Genomic DNA, 21,688 nt, shown 5'->3' with positions numbered 1-21,688 from the left:
ATTCCTGGGTCTGAGGGAGGAGGGGCTGGGGGTCTGGACTCCTGGGTATGAGGGAGGAGGGGCTGGGGGACTGGACTCCTGGGTCCGAGAGAGGAGGGGCTGGGGGCCTAGATTCCTGGGTCAGAGGGTGGAGTGACAAAGCAAGGGACCAGGTCCCTGGGGTGTCGATGAAGGTACAGCAGGCCACAGGCCTGCTCTCTGCCATCACCGACATCTCCTCCCTGCCCTGTCTTGCAGGTCTGGCCTAGGCCCAGGATCGGACCAGGCCCCCTCAGGACCCCATCCCTTCCTGCCCGGACCGTGAATTCATCTCCCTGAAGCCATAACGTCCGAGCTTCGTGGTGCGGGGCAGCGCTGGGCCTGCCCGTCCTTCTACCCCGCTTGGCGTGAGGGTGGGAGGCAGGCGGGCCCGGCTCCCTGTTTCAGGGTGGGGGGCATTCCGTCTCTACTGTGTCTGTCTTCCCTTCCCCAGGGCTCCCCTTCCAGGCAAGGGGCCATGCATGTCTGGGGGACCCCAGCCCCCAAAACCCTTCGTCTTTCTGTCTGTCTCTTTGCTGTTTGTCCAAGACGGTGTCCCGACCCGCGTTCTCTCTATGAATGTCAACAGACCAATCCTCTGTACTCCCCCAGACACACACACACACACACCTGTGTCTACCCTTTCTGTTCAACACACCCTGCGTCTGGCCGATTCCCCCACAGCTGCTGCTACCAGCACCAGAATAAACACACACCGTGGGTCTCACTCGACCCAGGGCTCCTGTTCTCTCTGGGACTGGGAAGCTGGGCTGGACCATCCTGGCTCTGGATTCAGACAAATTTTTCATTCACTGGCTGGGTGACCTCGGGCAACTTAATTGATCTCTCGGAGCCTTAGTTTGTAAATGCTACATTTGCCAGGGCCGCTATGATCATAGGATGCAAAATGAACCCCAAACTATTGTAAGCCACAAACAAAACTGAAAGACCTTTGTACATGGTAAGTCTGAGCATACAGGAGGACTTCAGGCATGGTTGGATCAAGGTGTTCAAGGGACTCTGCCTAGCTCCTTAGGACTTCATTCTCACGCAAGTCTTTGCAATGGTAGTAAGATGGCCATTTGGAGCTCCAGGCTTATATTGCTGTATCTGTTACGATGGTTTCAGCTACATAAAACAGAATTCCAACAGAAAGAGCTGAAATGATAGAGATTTCTTTTGCTCACGTAAGAAATGTTTCAAAGACACAGAGTCCCAGTGTTAGTTCAGCTGCTCGACAACGTCAGGCACTGGGTTGGCATCTCTGAGATTCATTTTGCCTTCCCCTCATTAGTACAAACTGCAGCAACACCATGCCTTATGTTCTTACACGGTGGCGTCTAAAGTAGGAAATGTATACAGGGGCCGCTCCTCATGTGTTTCTCCCTAGAAGTGTTCTCCTTATTTCTCACTTACCAGAACTGGGTTCAGTGGCCACCCTGAGTTGCAGAGCAGTCTGGGAAAGTGACCGTCTTTGTGGGTTTTGCCAGTGAAGCAGCACAAAGAGGGGGATGATCGTTGGGTAGGAAATTAACAGGACCTACTGTAATCATCCTCAGGGCAGATAATTTCAGAGGAAACAAAATTTGGGGTTCCCTCTCTCTCTGCCTCCATATCATTCAGGAAAAGGATTCTGATTGGTCCTGTCAGGGCCTTGGATGACCACTTCAAGCCAATCATATATCCAGTTGGCAAGCTTGCGCTTGGCACCTCCTCCCAGGATGGAGTCCTCCTCCCCTGCCCATCTCACTGGGATTGGCTCAGACCCCCTTGGGACCTCATCCCTTCCTGCCCAGCTGTGAATTCATCTCCTGAAGTCATAAGCCTCTTTAGTAGAGAGCATAGGGATCCCTCGATCAACCCCAATGGAATCACATGGCAGTGGGCAGGGTATAGTCCTCCAAAGTAGTAGATGTCCACTGCATTCCATGCTTGGCTCTTCGGCATTAATTCACACCCACGTGCTCATATACACAGTCTCAAAAATGGTACAACCACTATATTAGTTTGCTATGGCTGCTGTCATGAATTACCACAAACTGGCCAGAAGTGATTCTCTCAAAGTTCTGGAGACCAGAAGTCTGAAATCAAGGTGTCAGCAGAGTTGTTTCTCCTGGGGCTCTGGGATCTTGTCCCATGCCTCTCTCTGAGCTCCTGGATGCTGCTGGCAATCCTTGGCGTTCCTGAGCTTGTAGATGCATCCCTCCAGTCTCTGCCTCCATCTCCACCTTGTGCCCACTGTGTCTCTGGGTCTTAACTCTCCCTTTGCCTTTCTCTCTCTCTCTTTTTAATTTTTTAATTTTTTTAAGATTTTATTTATTTATTTGACAGAGAGAGAGAGATAGCGAGAGCAGGAACACAAACAGGGGGAAAGGGAGAGGGAGAAGCAGGCTTCCCGCTGAGCAGGGAGCCCAATGTGGGGCTCGATCCCAGGATCCTGGGATCATGACCCGAGCAGAAGGCGGACGCTTAACGACTGAGCCACCCAGGCGCCCCTCTCTCTCTTTTTTTAGAGCACATATAGCATTGATTTTTTTTTTTCATTGAACTCCAACAAGGGGTACATTTATTCTCTTTTCTCAAGGAGTGAGGAGCACTTTTCAAACCCTATAAATGTCAAGGTTATAAAGATACAATCCCATTTGTAAAGTTCTTCCAAAGATAAATAGGGCAGCCTATTAGCATGCACAAGAATTGCAAGTTAATTTTAACCTAATAAATATCCTGAAAATTCCCAGAAGGAATTTGCCAAAATTCCTTGCCAAAGAAACTTCTTTAAATTAATGTCACACTCTACCGGTTTCTTGGGCATGCTGTTAGCTTGCTTTTCTTGCAATCTGTGATCTTTCCACTACCTTCTGCAAGAGTTCATCTGGTACCCAAGTGAGCTCCGTAGTCAGACGGCCACGTTTCAAATTCCTCCTCCACACATATTAGTTCTGGGACTTTGGGCAAAGTGTAGAACATCTCAGTGCCTCGATTTCTTTCTTCTTTTTAAAATATTTTATTTATTTGTTTGTTTGTTTGTCAGAAAGAGAGAGCACAAGCAGGGGGAGCAGCAGAGGCAGAGGGAGAGGCAGGCTCCCCGCGGAGCAAGGAGCCTGACATGGGACTCGATCCCAGGACCCCGGGATCATGACCCAAGCCGAAGGCAGACACTTAAGCAACTGAGCCACCCAGGCATCCCAATGCCTCAGTTTCTTTAACTGTAAGATGACGGTGATAATGCCTACTTCACAAGAATGTTACGCAGATTAAATGAAAGAATGCACATGAAACACTTAGCAAGTACTTGGTGTATAGTAACATGACTCGAATGGTAGCTATTAATATTGATAATAATAATGATGATGATAATTGCTAATAATTATCATATATTAGAATATATTTTGGCATTAGGAATCTTCATAATCATTTGAATATTGACTGACTTAATATATAAGTGTCAGCTGTTCCAGAAGACAGTAAGATGTTTCAGTGCAGGAAAACGTAAACAGGACAATTTTTTTCACCAGTTTACTTTGAACAGACATAACTTGGTTTTAATTGTTCCTGTGTCTTTTTTTTCCTGCCTTTCTCTTTTTTTATTATTATTTTTTCTTTTTTAAATTTTATTTTATTATGTTATGTTAGTCACCATACATTACATCATTAGTTTTTGATGTAGTGTTCCATGATTCCTTGTTTGTGTATAACACCCAGTGCTCCATTCAGTACGTGCCCTCCTTAATACCCATCACCGGGCTAACCTATCCCCCCATCCCCCTCCCCTCTAAAACCCTCAGTTTGTTTCTCAGAGTCCATAATCTCTCATGGTTCGTCTCCTCCTGCCTTTCTCTTAAAAGAACACCAATCATTGGGGTTAGGGAATCACTCTTAATTCAGGATGATCTCATCTGGAAATCCTTGACTTAACCTGATCTGTAAAGATCCTTTTTCCAAATAAGGTCATGTTCACAGGTTCTGGGGGATTAGGACATGGACATTGTCTTTTGGGGGCCATCATTCCATCCACTACAACCACCTTGAAGAACAATTTATCAGTTTCTTACAAAGTCAACACAAACTTACCATGTGACTCAGAAATCCCATTCCTATTTAACCATGAGAAATAAAAGCATATGTCCCTGCAAATATTCACAGCAACGTTATTCATAATAGCCCCAATTTGGAAAACTGGATATAACTGAAATGTCCATCTATGGGAATGGGTAAACAAATTGTATGTCCACAAGATGGACAACTACTCAGCAATAGAAAGAACTACCTACTGATATGTGTAGTAGATAAAGGTAAATCTCAAAAACAGTATGTCTTGTGAAAAAAGCCAGACACAAAAGAGTACAAACAGCATGATTCCATTTCTGTGAAATTGTAGACAATGGAACACTAATCTATAGGGACAGAAATCGATCGGGGTTGCCAGGGGCTGAGGGAGTGGGGATGCAGGATTGATTACACGTAGACACAAAGGAACATTTTGGGATCACGGAACTGTTCTGTTTCTTGACTGCGGATGTGATCACACACCATACACATTTGTCAAAACTCATTGAACATAAATGCATCAACATAAAGTTGATGCATTAAAAACAACTTAAGTGTGGTAAGATACACATATCATAAAATTTATCTTAACCCTTTATAAGTGGACAGTTCAGTAGTGTTAAGTACATTCACATTGTTGTGCAACCAATCTCCAGAACTCTATCTTGCAGAATGGAAGCTTTATACCCATTAAACAATAACTTCCTGTTACTCCCTCCTCCCAGCACCGGGCACGACCATTCTACTTTCTCTATAAATCTGATTACTCTAGATACTTCATATAAGTGGAATCATTTGGTACAGTCCTTCAATTGTAACAAATGTACCACAGTAATGCAAGATGTTAATAGGGGGAATTAGGGGTAGGCCTATGAGGGTATAGGGAATTAGGGTACACCCATATGGTATGTGGTCCCCCAATGGTAAATGGGAACTCTGTACTTTTTGTTCAATTTTTTCTATAAGCCTAAAACTGCTTTAAAAAAGTGAATTGGTCTTTTAAAAAAGATTTTATTTATTTCTTTATTTGAAAGAGAGAGAGAGAGCACGAGCAGGGGTAGCAGCTGACGGAGAGGGAGAAGCAGGCTCCTTGCCCAGCAGGGAGCCCAATGTGGGGCTCCATCCCAGGACCCCAGAATCATGACCGAAGCCGAAGGCAGACGCTTAACCGACTGAGGCACCCAGGCGCCCCAGAAGTCAATTAATTTTTAAAATCATAGATAACACATGCCAGTCGGGCAAAAACAACAGGTGTCCATGATACAGGCCCTTAGCTGCAGTAGGTGTCCACTCTAATCGTTTGCATGTCTGGGTTGCTTATGGAGATTAGAAGTCATAATAAAGGTGAATTTCCTTTGCATATTGAGACCAAGGTCATTCATTATTCCTGGGCACACCGTTCCTTTTCTCCTCTGATAGCGTTCTCTAGGCCTGCCTTTCGACTTTGCCCGTGAAAAGAGATGTAGCCAATCAAGAGTGGCTCACTGGTGACGTCACCAGTCACCAAGGCCTCCAAGGATCCAGCGCACCGTGGCGCCCTCTGGCGGGGAAAGGGAGGCTGTGTCTGAGACAGCCAATCGGGTTCGCTGACTCCGGCAGGGATGCCGGCCGGGTGTTACACACTTCACACCCCTGGTGACTCAAGTCGCTTTCCGTCTCCACGTTGCTTGTGGAAAAAAGCCCCGCCAGGAAAGAGAAATGCTGAGGGGAAAGGAAGATAAAAATTCCCTGGCAGCCAATGAGACACAGGCATCCAATCAGATCAGCGGCTCCAACGAAATAGTGCAGGTGTCCAATTAGATCGGGCCGAGTTGCCATGACGACACGCGTCTCCTAGGATTTGCGGGGTCGGTGGGCCCAGGCGCTGAGCGCCACCTGGCGCCGGGTGACATTTGGCCGCTTACTCCAGCGAGCGCGTGCTGTTGAAGACGGCCAACAGGGCGGGGCAGAGCCTCCGTGACGTCACCCGTTGCCGAGCCGGCCCTCGGGGCCGGTGAGCGCCGGCGCGAGTTCGCGCGAGCTCCCGCGAGCCCGCAGCCCGGTCGCGCGCACTGCCGCCAGAGCGTCGGTTGGTGCGCATGCGCTCGTGCTTCTTCTTTTTTTTCCCCCCCCCCCCCCAGCGCGCGAAACGATAAAGGGCGGGAAAGGGCGGGAAAGGGCGAGAGGCGGGGCGAGAGGCGCGGGGCGCGGGGCGCGAGGCTGGCCGCCAGGCGGAGGAACCGAAATGGGCTCCTCTGCCCCAGAAAAGGCCTGCGAGCGGATGTGGCCCCCGTAAAACTCCTGTTGGGGGACAGAGCCCCGAAGAGCTAGACGTCCGGAGACGCAGCTCCACAGGGACAGCGACCTGCCGCACATGCAAACCCACGGGAGCAGAAGACGGGCCACAGACTTTAGAGAGTGGAGCAGAAGCTGGCAGAGGCCGAGCAAGATAGTGGGGCGCCGACGGGAAGGGCCCAGAGGCCAGACGGACCCGACCGCGGCCAGGACCCCGCGGCCCGGCGCCGAGGCCCGGGGACAGCAGCGCCGAAGCACAGACGTCGAGGAGACGACGGCGGGGACAGCCCCACAAGTGCAGGCAGCCATGCCGAAGGGGACGGTGGGGGCAGCGGGGAAGGTGGCAGAGACGGAGAAGACGGTGAACCAGACAGGGGTGGAAGCTGTAGAGGACGTGGAGACGGAGACAGAGCGGCCAGAGGCTGAGGGGACCCGAGACAAGGCCCCCCGGGGGGAGGGGTCTGGCCAGACACCGGGGAGCCTGGGGAAGAAGAGAGCGAGACCGAGGGGACAGCGACAGAAGGGACAGAGACAAGGGGACAGTGATGGAGAGGAAAGAGACAAGGGCGCAGTGATGGAGAGGAAAGAGACAAGGGCTCAGTGGCAATCACAGAGACGGGGAAGACACACTCAGAGGCGACAAAGAGAGAGGACAGTGACAGAGTGAGAGAAAAGACAGACAACAGAATATAGGGGAAAGTGACGAAAATAGAGAAGGTGCCAGAGACAAAGTCGGAGGCAACACTGACAGAGGCAGAGACAACAACTGCAGGCAGAGGGGGCAGAGATCGAGATAACGATGTTAGAGGTACAGAAAGCAACATTAGATAAGGAGCGTGCCAATACACCGAGGGGGCAGAGGAAGCGGGAAGCGGCAGGGTGACAGAGGGAACAGAAGTAGAGGGTTCAAAGGCGGAGAGGGGCCCGCGACATAAATAGAGGAAACAGAAGCAGAGAAGGGGGAGACAGGGTCGAGGAGTCAGAGGCAGAAAAGACAGCTCCAGAGGGAACAGCAACAATGCACAGGCTCAGAGCCGAGAGCCATGGTGGTGACAGTACCAGAGTGCGAGGGACAAAGCGCACTCAATGACACTGTGACAGGTGAACAAACACAGAGGCCGAAAGGAGGGGGATGGAAGGGACAGTGATAAGGATGGTGGAGGCAGAAACAGTGTAGAAGCATAAAAGGTATAGAGACAAGAAAGGGGAGTGGGACAGAGACGGGGGTGGGTGGCCTAGCAGACATCCTGGAGGTACAGCCAGGGAGCAGGGGTGCAGGCAGAGTCCGAAAAGATTGGAATTGCATTTTCCAGAGGAGGATAGAGACAGGAGAGCATGACCAAGGCACGACAGAGAAAGACAGGGACAGAAAGACAGAGACCAAGTCACGGAGATGAACAGAGACAAGAGCAAAGAGAAAGAACGTGAGGGGCCAGTCACCTGAGACTCAGTGAGAGGCCGGGATGACAGGCAAAAGCAAAGATCAAGGAGAAGTGAACAAAATACCAGAGAGAGGAAAAGGGACCCACCAACAGGGGGATTCCAGCCGAGACTCACTACCCAGCCTCACACCTCACCCTGGGAAGTACTGAAAACCGCGGAGCCTTGAGCTTTCTTCTTTATGCCACTTTGGTAAGTTGTGACCTTGATTTGGGACTGTGTTCTGAAAGGTCTCCACACAGATTCTAGATTTGTGATCAAGTTTCTGAATCCCCCAGTTATTCTGCTTCGGCCCACTGTAGCCACAGCACAAAAAGGTGGCAAAATCGCTTTTTTTTTCACTCATTCATTCAACAAATATTGAGTACTCACTATACAGCAGCACTATTCTGGGTGCTGGAGACATAGAAGTGAGCAAAGTACATGCACCCATGGAGCTTTCAACCTAGTTAGTAACACATATATACATATATTTATTTAATGTCAAGTAGTGTTAAGTGCTGAGGAAAAAAATTAAGCAAAGCTAAGAGGACAGAATAATTGAAGTCGTTGGTAATAGCAGGCTAGGTTATCTAGATCAACCCTCCCACTGAAACAACTAAACATGCTGGATAAAAAAAAAAAAAATGTAAGTCTCGTAAGCACGGAAGGTGTCACAAGATTTATCAGGCCATAACTGAAGGGAAATCAAGAACCCAGAGAAGTAATCAGAGTACTTCTGCCCTAAGGGAATTTTACAGTCCTGGCAGATTTGAACTTTTATTTGGATGGCTTCTAGATGAGGGAAATAAGAAAAGCTCAGGCCCACCCAAGGTGGGGAGTTGACATGAAACTGTGAAAACAATGGCTATACCTTCTGGGAGGGTAGGGAAACTAGAAGTAAATGGGCCCCCGTTTGCAAAGTTGCAGTCATGACCTTAGATTGTGAATTTAACTTAGCCTCAGACTAGTAGTGTTTCTAAACTCTTGACGGTTGCACACGGGCACCTGGGTGGCTCAGTCAAAACATGTTGTCCAGTGAAAAGGACCTTCATGAAAGACTTCAAATTATACTGACTAGCATAAGTCAGATATAACCAAGCAGGAAAAGTGCCAGGAGCAAAAACCAGCAGAAGTAAGGGGCACTAGAAACAAACCCACTAAATACTTGTGATATTGGAATTATCAGACAACATGATTTGTTCACATAAAAATCTAAGATTGCCATTGTTGTTACAGGGACCAGGAAACTATAAAATATTATCTAGATGCTTTGAAAATGACAAAACTAGTAGCAACTTAAAACTTACTGAGTAGGTTTAAATTTTTTTTTTTTTAAGATTTTATTTATTTATTTGACAGAGAGAGACACAGCGAGAGAGGGAACACAAGCCGGGGGAGTGGGAGAGGGAGAAGCAGGCTCCCGCAGAGCAGGGAGCCCGATGCGGGGCTCGATCCCAGGACCCCGGGATCATGACCAGAGCCAAAGGCAGACGCTTTAACGACTGAGCCACCCAGGCGCCCCTGAGTAGGTTTAAAATTAAAAGCAACAACTGAATAGAGAAATAGTGAACTGGAACTTAAGTCAAACAAAATTATTCACAATGCACCGTGAAGAGACAGGGCAGAAAACATATAAGAGAAGTTGACACACAGAAAATGAGTGAGAAGGTCTTACCTATGTAGTTATAGAGTCCCCAAAAGAGTGAGAATGTGGCAAATGAATATTTGAAGAAATAATGGTGGATTTTTCAAGCTTTCCAAAATTGATGAGAAACTCTAACTGAAGGATTCAAGAAGCCGGATGAATAACAAGCAAGATAAATATCAAGAAATCCACATCGAGAAACAGTATTACATATCTGAAGAATACCAAAGGCAAAGGGATCTCAATAGCAGTTAGAGAAAACAGACGCCCTTCAAAAGATCAATATGTAACAATTGACTTCCTAAAAATTACAATGGAAACCAGAATAGGCTCAATGTACTGATAGAAAATAACTGCCAATTTTATACCCAGTGAAAAATAAATTTCAAGAATGAGATCAAAATACATTTTGGGATTTTAAAAAGTGAAGAGAGTTTACCACTAGCAGCAGATCCTTAGTAAAAAATATTCTAAGGATCTAATTTAGGCAGGAAAAAAAATGATCCCAGATGGAATATCTGAGATGCAAGGAGAAATAAAAAGCAAAGAAAGTGATAAATATGTGAATAAATCTGAACAGATTTTGGCTGTGTAAAACTATAACAATAATATCTTATACATTAAAGAAAGAATATAAACACATAATAAAAACACATTAGGAGGGGTTATATGGTGTTAAAGTATTCTAAAGTCCTTGTATTGTAAAGATGTTGATTAATTTTTGTTATTGAAATACAATTGATATGCAATATCAGTTTCAGGTATATATCATAGTGATTCAGTATTTTTATACATTTTTAAAAAATATTTTATTGATTTATTTGACAGAGAGAGAGACAGCAAGAGAGGGAATACAAGCAGGGGGAGTGGGAGAGGGAGAAGCAGGCTTTCCGCCAAGCAGGGAGCCCGATGTGGGGCTCGATCCCAGAACCCTGGGATCATGACCTGAGCCGAAGGCAGATGCTTAACAACTGAGCCACCCAGGCGCCCCCAGTATTTTAATATATTATGAAATGATTCCCACGATAAGTCTAGTTACTGTCACTATACAGTTTTTACAATATTATTGACTATTCCCTATGCATACTGATTAATTTTAATCCTTTTAAGTTAGTTTGTGAGTTTTGCTTTCTAGGATAAGCACTAAAAGAAATAGATAAAAAGAAAAAAGTACAAATAGCCAATATCAGGAATTAAAAAAAGGACATTGCTACAAGTGCTACAGATATCAACAAGGTAAAAATTGGATATTAAGGACAACTTAATATTGATACATTTCAAAATATAGATGAAATGGACAAATCCCTAGAAAACTATAACCTACCAAAAATTACTCAAGAAGAAATATAGCATTTGATTAGTTCTCAAACCATTTAAACCAAATCAGTAACTTAAAAAAAATTAACCACAAAGAAAATTCTGGGTCCAGACATTGTCATTAGCAAGTTCTGCTAAACATTTAAGGAAGAAATAATTCTAATATCATGCACACGCTTCCAGAGACTAGAAGAGTGATCACTCTTCAGCTCATTTTGTGAGGCTGGCCTAACTTTGATACCAAAACCTGGTAATAAAAGTATGAGAAAAGAAAATTATAGGCCAATATTCATTTTAAAAAATACTAAATAATAAAATCAATGTAAGGGAATCCATGTTTTGGTTTTTCCCATAATGATGACTTCATTGCAATATTTAATTTTTCCCCCCCAAAATTTGGAAAACCCATACTTTGCTGGTCCTTGAACATGTATTTGGTCTGCCTCTTGGGTTATCTAGTATTGGTTCCAGGCAGAAGGAAGAGTAAGGACACATTTGGCATGTTTGAGAGGCAGAAAGAAAGAATAACTGAAGGGAGCATAATGAATGAGAGGGAGGGGGGCTCAAAATAAGGGCATGAAGGCAGGGTCCAAATTGTATAGGGCCTTGTGGCCACAGAGGAATGTTTCTTTTTAATTGTAAAAAGAAAGGGAAGCCTTGGCAGGGCTCCTTCTATGTAAAAGATCTAACTAGGCCAGAATTCAAAAACTTCTTCACACGTTTGCTGTGTATCTTGGGCAATTCACTGTACCTCTCTGATCTTTAGTTGTCCCAAGCTTGGGAAGATAGACGTAATCCAGGAAGGAGATCCAAGAGATGCTGAATTGCCCCCCATTTTAGACCCTCCCTCCAGTAGATCCCAAAAGAGAGGCAGAGATTTCCTCAAGGAAACAAAGTGATCCCAAAGAACCTTTTGCACCTTCCACAGAGAGCTCCCATCTTATATTCCTTGATCCAATTATTTGTCTATGACCCATATCAAAGCTCCTCTACAGGAATAGGAGGGATCCTGGACTCCCTGAAGACTTTCTCTCTTCTTTCCTTCTCTTTGATGCCTGCTGGCAATGATATGTTTAGAACAGAGCAGGGCTTCATAACCTAGGGCCTGACTTCAGGGGGTCAGAAGTTTCCCTGGAACTGTATACAAAGGTTTGTCTGCATGTATTTTTCCCTAGGGAATGAGTTTCTAGCTCATCAGATTCTCAGAAGGATTATTTCACTTGCAAAGAACAAAACTCCAACTCAAATTGGCTGAAAAAAGAGGGGTGGTTATTGCCTCCTATTCGGCTGACTCTTGAACAACGGGTTTGAACTGTGGATCCACTTAAACGCAGTTTTTAAAAATAAATACAGTACACGGGCACCTGGGTGGCTCAGTCAGTTAAGTGTCTGCCTTTGGCTCAGGTCATGATCCCGGAGTTCCCAGGATCAAGTCCCACATCAGGCTCCCTGCTCACGGGGAGTCTGCTTCTCTCTCTGCCCTTCACCCTGCTTGTGCTCTCTCTTGCTCTCTCAAATAAATAAAATCTTTTTAAAAATAAATAAATAAATAAAGTGCTATATATATATTTTCTCATGATTTTCTTAATAGCAGTTTCTTTCTCTAACTTTATTATAAGAATACAGTGTATAATACATATACAAAATATGAGTTAATCAACTGTTTATGTTATTGGTAAGGCTTCTGGTCCACAGTAGGCCATTAGTGGTTAAGGTTTTGGGGAGTCAAAAGTTACACTGAGATTTTCAACTGTGCGGGGATGGGGTCAGCAGCCTTAACTCCCTCTCGGTTCAAGGGTCAACTGTAAATGAAAAGTTATGGCTAGCGCAAAACTTCATGCATGGATCCAGGCCCTCACAGGATGTCCCCAGGAATGTGTCTCTTTGAATTTCTGAGCCCTCTGATTTCCTCGAATTGGCTTCATCTTCATGCAGGCTCTCCCCTCCTCGTGAAAATATGACCTCGTGATTATATTGGGCCCATGTAGATAATCTAGGCTACCCTCCTTATCTTAAAGTCAGCGATGAGTAACCTTAATTCCCCTTTACCATCAAACCAGACATAGTCACAGGTTCTGGGGATTAGGACATTTTGGGGGAGCCATTATCCTACCTAACACAGAGGGGATAAATTCTGAGGAGGTACCCACAAAGCCATCACCACAATCTGACTTTGGAGTTAGAAGCAAGGTCAGAATTAGGATGGCCTGGAAAATGGAAGGGAATGAACATCTAATTGAACATGTACTACTTGTCAGACAGTATTCTTGGGACCTTACATATATTATTATTTACTTTTTGTGACAACCCTTTTAAATATAAATTAGTATCCCAATTTTATCTATGGGAAAAAAGAAGTTCAAAGTGGCGGAGTTACTTATGTAAGCTGGTGGCAGAGACAGGACTTGAATTCAAGTTTGTGTGCCTCTAAAAGACATTTAAAATAAAATCTTAGGTTTATATTTGTAGTATGCATGTACATATACTCATATATATTTCTTCCCTTTTAAAAAATTATTTTTCAATCGTACAAGTCATGTATGGATAGATTGTCTTTGCTTTTTGAAAACAGTGTTACAGATAAAGCTAAAGTCCCCTTTGATCACCTCTCTCCAAACTAGGTGTCTTCTCTGTAAGTAACCTGTTATCATTGTTATGGTGGGTCCTTTCAGATCTTTGTCTAAAAGTGCATATATATATCTAGTAATACAGTGTATGCATAGTATTGTATAGTAAATGAGTAGTATTGTTTTGAGCAAGCATGTGAGTGTGTTTTAACATAAATGGGATCATACTGTACATATTGTTCTGCAGCTTGCTTTTTTAACTCAACAATATGTCTTGGAAATCTATCCAGATTTACTTAAATAGCTCTGTACCATTTCTTTTAAGAACTGCAATGGTATTCCAGAAAACTCATGTTTATTTATCTATTCTCCTGTTGCTGGACATTTGGGCTATTTTTTGTTTCTTTGCTCTTAAAAACAATGTCGCTGTGAACATCTTTATACAGGTTCCCTTGGGTAAAGGTATGCTTCCTTAAGGTCAATAAGGACAGGTGGAATCATCAGGTCGTGTGGGTGTGTTCATTTTAATTTTAATAAATACTTCCTGTAACTTTAAGCTATTGCTATATAATGAATACCAAAAACTCAGCAACTTCAAATAATAATCATTGCATTGCTTATGTGCTGGCTCATCTAGCTTGGCTTGTCTAGGACTGCTCTGCCGTAGGCTCAGGTCTGGCTGGCTCCACTCTGCTCCAGGTGTTTCATCCTGGGGCTCAGGCAGTGGGAGCATCAGCTACTGTGGAAAGCTTCTGGTGGCCAGAGCAGAGATTCAGAGGACTAATGGCCACGTGCTAGGCCACTTAAGTCTTAGACTTGGAATTGACACACTGTTGTTTTACCCACATGCCATTGGCCAAAGCAAGTCATGTGACCATGCACAGAGTTAAAAGACAGGCAAGTACCCTGCACACGCAAAGCCATGGCAAGGTGGTGGATACAGTGTAGGCATACAATTTTTGTTTCTGCAAGCCATGGGACGGAGAGCCTGTTTTCCCACATCCTCATCAACACGTAATACACCAGTCAATTTAGTTTTGCCAGTCCTATGGGGAAATATATATTGACTTTTTCCCAAAATGCGTTTATGGCTACTATCAGCCAAGAGGTAGCACAATGCAGAGGAAAAAGCACCAGGTGGAAATCAGAAAAGCCTGCCACTAATTGCCCCTCTTTCCATTTCCTGTGATTTTAAAGTCGCTTTCTCTGTACGGATCACAGCTTCCCCACCTGTCAATGGAGCACAGGACTTGGAGCCAGACAGCTCAAGGTCCAAATCCCAGCAGCTCTGTGTACTTGTTTTATGTGACTTTGAACAGATCACTTAATTGCTCCCAGTTGCCATTATCCCAGCTGTAGAATGGGGCCAATAAACTCAACCTTTGCTACTTCATGTAACAAGATTCCTCTAAAATCATATATATAATCAGCATTGAAATAGGAAGCACTGATGATTCAACTCTTTCATTTTAGAGTTAAGTAAACTGACAGCCCTTAGAGGGGGAATGAGAGAGTGCCGAGCAGTATGAGAAGATAGAGTTAGCAAGCAGTCCCTCACGGTATTGGTCAGTTCTGTTAAACTTACAAGGAACAGAACCCCAGCAAAAACTGGTTGAAGAAGAAAAAAAAGGTGGGGGCAAGTGTGTACATTTCTTGGTTCATGTAACTGTAAAGTTCAGGACCAGTGTTGGCATCAGGAATGGCTGGATCAGGCACCCAAAACTCGCTAGTCAGGACATGTCTCTCTGTTTCTCCCCTTTGCTTTCCTCTGTGTTGCTTTATTCTCAGGCAGCTTCTCTGTATTATGGCAGGGTCACCAGGTGCCTGAAGGGAAAATTACAAAACAACAAAAAAGCAGGCCCCCGGACTGGACAAGTTACAAAAAGCCACCAACTCTGGGTGGATAAATTTCAAAAAGGCATCCCTTCCATCTGTCTGGCACAGTCTTATATCCAGGACATAAGGTTTGGCGAGAGAAGCACTGGATGAATTTGTGCAGAGTACAGATTGCCCAAACGTGTGCAGCAACTCTGAGTCTAGCAAATGGTCACTGGCAGCTCCAGGTTTCTTTTCTACCAGCTAACTAACCCAGGATCAAGCCAACACCTTTTCCCTCGTAACCCCAGAAGAGGTCTTGAGATGGGTTCTCACTGGTTGAGAGATGCCAGGCCTGGGTGGGGCACCTTCTAACACCTAGGACGGGTTAGCTGCACTGAAGTCAACATAGAGGCACAGTGGGACAGGAGAGCTCCTGGAGGAAAGTGACAGTGCCATTACTTGAAAGAGACCCCTCCTTGGCTGACAAGAGAGCAGATCCCCACTATCCTCCCTTAAGGAGATTTCAGTCTAACAAGGGGAGAAAGAAGTAGATTAACTAAAGACCTAGAAATTGGATTTAGAAGGGCACAGACGGTATCTATTCAAACTCCTTCCAACTTGCCTCCCCCCTTTTTTTATTTCTTTGTCAGAGACAGAGAGAGAGCACAAGCAGGGGGAGTGGCAGGCAGAGGGAGAAGCAGGCTCTCTGCTGAGCAAGGAGCGCGATGCAGGACTCAGTCTCAGGACCGCGGGATCATGACCTGAGCCGAAGGTAGACGCTTAACCGACTGAGCCACCCAGGCATCCCAACTCGCCCCCTTTTTAAAGATGGGAAAACAGAGGCAAAGAGATCCTCCAGTAAGGTAGGTCAGTCTACTAGCCAACACTATAAGCTTCCCGAGTGCAGCCCTTTTGTTTCCCACTGTGCTGTTCATCACTCTATCCTCAGCTCCCAGCACAGAGTTCAGTCCATATATGAGATGAATGAATGAACAATTAATAAATAGGGCAGGAGTGATTAGAAATACAAACTACAGGACACAGGTACAGTGATTTCCCCAAGGTCACACATGCTCCATTTTTAACATGTAAGTTGTTTTCAGATTTGGCTCTCATAAATAACACATCTATGAGTATATTTTTTGGTCTACCTCTCTGGTTATTTCTTTAATATAAGTTCCTATGAGTTGAATCACTGGGTCATTAACAAAACTTTGCAGTAAACTGTTTCGTTTTGTTCCTTTTGATAAAGCCCAAGGGCATAGCACTGAAACAACTCAGTGATTCTTTTTCCTGCCCATCAAATGAGCAATAATATTTTAAGGTTCTGCTGAACACTGGTGAGAGCGCAGCAGAACAGACACCCATGCCCATGTGCGGTGTTGGGATGGAAATTGCTGCCACCCTTCTAGAAAGCAATTTGGCAGTAGGTGTCAAGTGCAGGAAAAATGGTTATGCTCTTAAGGCCTGGGAATCCACCTGCAAGCCAAACAGACTTATAAACAAAGAGGTTCATCATGATGTTATTTATAATAGTTTTTTTAAATGAAATCGCCAGGGCATCCAACTAGAAGGGAATGGTTAAGTTAACTATGCTGCATCCACTCAATAGAATATTACACAGCCATTGTAAATGACATCTTGAAAAATATATATGAGCATGGAAATGTTGGTGAGGTAATGTTCAGTGAACAAAAGCAGAATGCACACATTTTATATGAAGTATGAATATAACTATGCTTTTAAAGACTAAATGGAAATGTACCAAACTGTTAGAGTGATTGTATTTAGAAGGTGAGAGTACAGAAATTTTTTTTCTACTTTTCTCTCCTTGACACCTGTTCTTTCACAATCATTATGGAAGACAGATTAAAGATGCCCACATCCTCATCCCTGGAACCTGTGAATATGTTTGTTTACATGGCAAAAAGGACTTTGCCGATGTGACCACGTTAAGGATCTTGAAATGGGGAGGTTATCCTGGATTATCCTTGTGGGCCCAGTGTCATCACAAGAGGGAGGAGACGGAGGATCAGAGTCTGAGAAGGCGATGGGACAGTGGTAGCAGAGGTTGGAGTGATGTAGCCGTGAGCAGAGGAGCGCAGGCTCCTCAGGCTAGGGAACAGATTCTCTCCTGGATCCTCCTGAGGAATACACCTTTTTAGCCCAGTGAGACTGATTTTGGCTTCTGGCCTCCAATATTATGTGTTGTTTTAAGCCACTAAATTTGTGGTGATTTGTTATAGTAGCAATAGAAAACTAATACAACCATGAATTACTTTACTCTAAAAAAATAAAACTTCTAAAAAATATATACACAGGGAAAAATACACAAATTGTAAGTGTCCAGGTCAATAAATTTCTATAAAGGGAATACACCCATGTAATCAGCAGCCAGATCAAGAAAGAGAACATACCCAGCCTCCCAGAAGCCCTTTCATGTTCCCTTCCAGGCACCATGCTCGATCCAAGGGTACTCACTATCCTAACTTCAAATCTCATGGATTAGTTTTTCCTCTTTGGGGATTAGCTTCTTTTTTCGGTCCATCTAATTGTGAGATCCATCCATGTTGTTGCATGTGATTGTAGGTCATTCATTCTCATTGCTGTGGGAACGGTCCCCGTTTTGTGACTATACCACAGTTTACTCATCCATTCTGTCGTCAGTGCACACTTGGATTGTTTTCAGATTTTGGCTATTATGAGGAGTGCTTCTGTGAAAGTCATTGTACATATCTTTGTGTGAACACATGTATGCATTTCTGGTGGACCAATACCTATGGGTCATAGGGTATGTGTATGCTCAGCTTTCAAGGATCCTGCCAAACTGTTTTCTAGAGTGTTTATACCAATTTATGCTCCTACCAGCAGGGTAAGAGTTTGCCCATTTTTTCTGTTGGTTTGTCTGACTTTCCCTTATTAATAAAAGGAATTCTTTACATATTCTGGATAAGAATCCACCCTTGTCTATAGCTTGCCTTTTCACTTTCTTTTGGTGAACAGAAGTTCTTAATATAGTTCAACTTACCATTTTTTCCCTCCATGGTTAACTTTGGTCTTGTTTAAGACATCTTTTCTGCACATGTACATGAAACTGCTCTCCTATGCTTTCTTTTAAAAACTGTATTGTTTTACCTCTTAGATTTGGATATATAAAACATCTAGAATTTACATTTGTAAATTATATGAAATAGAGACCAACGAATTATTTTTAGGAACAATTTATACAGAATTATTTTTAGGAACAATTTATACAAAAAATGCAGAGACATTAAGTTTACAATTCAGTGAGTTTTGACAAATCTATAGACACATGTAACTAGTACCTCATTCAAGATAACAGAATATTTCCATCAACCCAGAAAGTTCTCTGTGCCCCATTCCAATTAATCCCCAACCCCATAGGCAACCACTCTTCTGATTTCTATTACTAAAGATTAATTCTGCCTTTTCTTGAACTTTACACAAATAGAATCATACAGTATGTATTCTTTTGTGTCTTTTTTTTTTTAAGATTTTATTTATTTATTTGAGACAGAGAGAATGAGAGAGAAAGGGCACATGAGAGGGGGGAGGGTCAGAGGCAGAAGCAGGCTTCTGTGGGACTCGATCCAGGGACTCCAGGATCATGACCTGAGCCGAAGGCAGTCGCTTAACCAACTGAGCCACCCAGGCGCCCTGTGTCTTTTTTTTTCTTGCTCAACGTAATGTCTATGAGACTTATCCATGTTGTTGAATGTATCAGTAGTTTCTTCTTTTTTGTTGCTAAATAGTATTCCATTTTATGAATACACTACAATGGGTTTGATGAAAGTTGGTGTTGTTTCCAGTTTTATGTTATTATTAATAAAGATGTTCCAGTCTTCCCTAAGTCTTTGTGTGGACTGTGCAGAGTGTTTTAATTTCTCTTGAGTAAATACCCCAGAGTGAAATTACTGGGTGATAGTACAGGTTTTAGGATCACAGTCCTCTTCTTCCTTATTTATTCAGTGCCTGACAATAGTGGCCTCACACATGTTGTCCACTTTAATAGTTGTTTATCACAGGAGGGCAGTTCTGGTACCAGTTACTTCATCATGGCCCTAAGCAGGAGTTCCCAATGTAGTATAATGAAAATAAATTGTGATTCAACGATGTCCCAAACAGTATGGCAGAGTAGAAAGAACATGTGCTTTGGAGTCAAGTAGAGCAGGTTTGGAATCCAATCTAAACGTCCTCCCTGTGTGGTCTTGTATAAGTACTTGCCTCTTCGAGTTTGAGTCTTTTCTGTAAAATAGGGAGAATCAGAGCACCTTCCTCATGGGATTGTTGGAGGGTTTAGCGATGACATGGGCGTCTGTCTGATGCACAGCAGGAGCAGCAAACACAGGTAGTGTTTTGTTATGCTGAGGGGTGGTTTTGTTTCCAGAAGAACATTTGAAGTACAAAGAAGATTGGATGGATTATTGTATTCAACAAATTTAATGAAAATACTCAATTTTTCTGACATTTTCTATACACTGGGGATTTAGTAATCACTGAGAATAGACCAAGTGTCTGTTCTCAAGGAGTTTGCCGTCTAGAGAGGAAAAACAGTCAGTGAATAGTAGATAAACAAACAAATAAGAAAATTTCACTTATGAATAAATGCTATAAAGAAAACAGAACAGAGTCGTGTTATAGAGAGTGGCTAGGAGTGGGTAGGAGGGTTCCTCTAAATAAGTTGGACAAGGAAGGTCTCTTTGAGGAGGTGATATTTGAACTGAGACCTGAAAATCAGAAGGAGCCAGCCATGTGAAGATCTGGGAGAAGAGTGTTGAAAGCAGAGAGTAGCTGGTGCAAAGGCCCTGAGGTAGAAATGAGCCCACCATAGTGGAAGAAGCTGGAGTGTAGTGAATGCAGAGCCAGAGGGGTAGGAGATGAAGTGGAGTGCTATCAGGGCTCAGACCATACAGGGCCCTAGAGGCCACGTTCAGGAGTGCAGATTTAATTTGAAGTAGGGTGGGAAGACCTCAGAATGTCTTAAGTTGAGGGATAATATGATCTGATTTCCATTTTAACAAGATCACTCTGGCTACTGTGTGGAGAATGGATTGTAGGGAGGCAGGAGTGGCAGTAAGGCCAGTGAGGAGGCCTTTAGCTGGCCATGGGAGAGAGGATGGTGACTGTTGCGATTGTGGAGGCAGAAGAGATGGAAAGAAGGGACTGTGTGCAATATATTTTAGAAGTAGAGCCACAAGACTGGATGATGGGTGGGATGAGGGTGAGGAAAGAGCACCATTGAGAACAACTTCTACTTTCTTTCCTCAACTAAATGGAAGGTGGTACAATTTGCTGAGATAAAGAAGACTGGAAGCAAAACAGGTGTGTGTTGGGCGGGGTGGAAGTCTAGAGCTCTGTTTTGGACATGTTGCATTTGAGAAGTGGAGATGTCAAGTAGCCCTTCGTGTGCACACAGGGAGCTCAGTGCAGAGCTCTCTGTACTTAGGGCTGGAGACCCACATTCATCAGCTGACTGGGGGGTTTAAAGCTGTGGAACTGGGTGCGTTCACCTAGGGAGAGAGAGCAGAGCACCAGAGAAGGCTTGGCCCCCACGGCTCCCCCCCACATTGAGAAGCCAAGTGCAGCTAGAGAAGCGGACAAAGGAGTCTGGTGAGGGAGGAGGAAATTGAGGAGGGTTTGCAGTCACTAAAGCCAAGAGAGGACATGGTTTCAAGGAGGTACTCTGTCAAGTGCTGCCAAGCAGATAAGTAGGGTAGGGATGGAGAAGTGGCCCCTGGCTTTGCAACATGGAGGTCTTGGTGACCTAGACAAGGACAGTTTAGTGGAGCGGGGAGCAGAATCCCAGCTGGCAACTGAAGAGAGAATAGGACATGAGGAAGTGGAGACAACCTTCCCAACTGTTCTAGAAGTTTTGCTGAAGAGGACAAAGAATAGGGTGCACTGCAGGGAAATGTGGTGTCAAAGGAGGGGATTTGAAGAATTATTATTTCTTAAGATGAGAGATGCTAGGGCAATCTTAAGTGCTGATACAAAGAGGGAGTAATTGTTTATGCAGGAAGGGGAGAGGTCAATTGCAAGTGGCAACCTGCCCTAAGTTTTACTTCTCTCAGCCGAATCACCACCAAATTTTTTATGAAAAATGACAAACATACAGAAAAATTGAAAAAATATTAAACATCTATCTACCCACCATTTAGACTCAATAATTGTTCACATTTCAAATGCTGAATTACCTGAAAGTAAGTTGCAGACATAAATACTTCAGCATGAACCTTCTAAGAATAGGAATATACTCCTACATAATCATAATATCATATTATCACACATAAGAAAATTAACATTAATTCCTTAATGTTTCTAAGATCAAGACCAAATTCACGTGTTCCCAGCTGCCCAGAGCCTATCTTTTAGGGCTTATAAAAAAATGTATCAAATCAGGACCCAAGCAAGCTTCATGCATTGCATTTGGTTGTTATATCTCTTTAATCTCTTTTAATCTAGAGCAACTACTCCAACCTCATTTATCTCCTCCATGATATTGACTTTTTGAAGAGACTGGGCAGCTTATTTTATAAATGCCCCATAGTCTGGATTTGTC

This window comes from Mirounga leonina, unplaced genomic scaffold (assembly GCF_011800145.1).
Source record: "Mirounga leonina isolate KUSES-001 unplaced genomic scaffold, KU_Mleo_1.0 Mir_376, whole genome shotgun sequence".
Taxonomy (NCBI): domain Eukaryota; kingdom Metazoa; phylum Chordata; class Mammalia; order Carnivora; family Phocidae; genus Mirounga; species Mirounga leonina.
The sequence above is the reverse complement of the archived record's forward strand: the minus strand, read 5'-3'. Positions refer to the sequence as shown.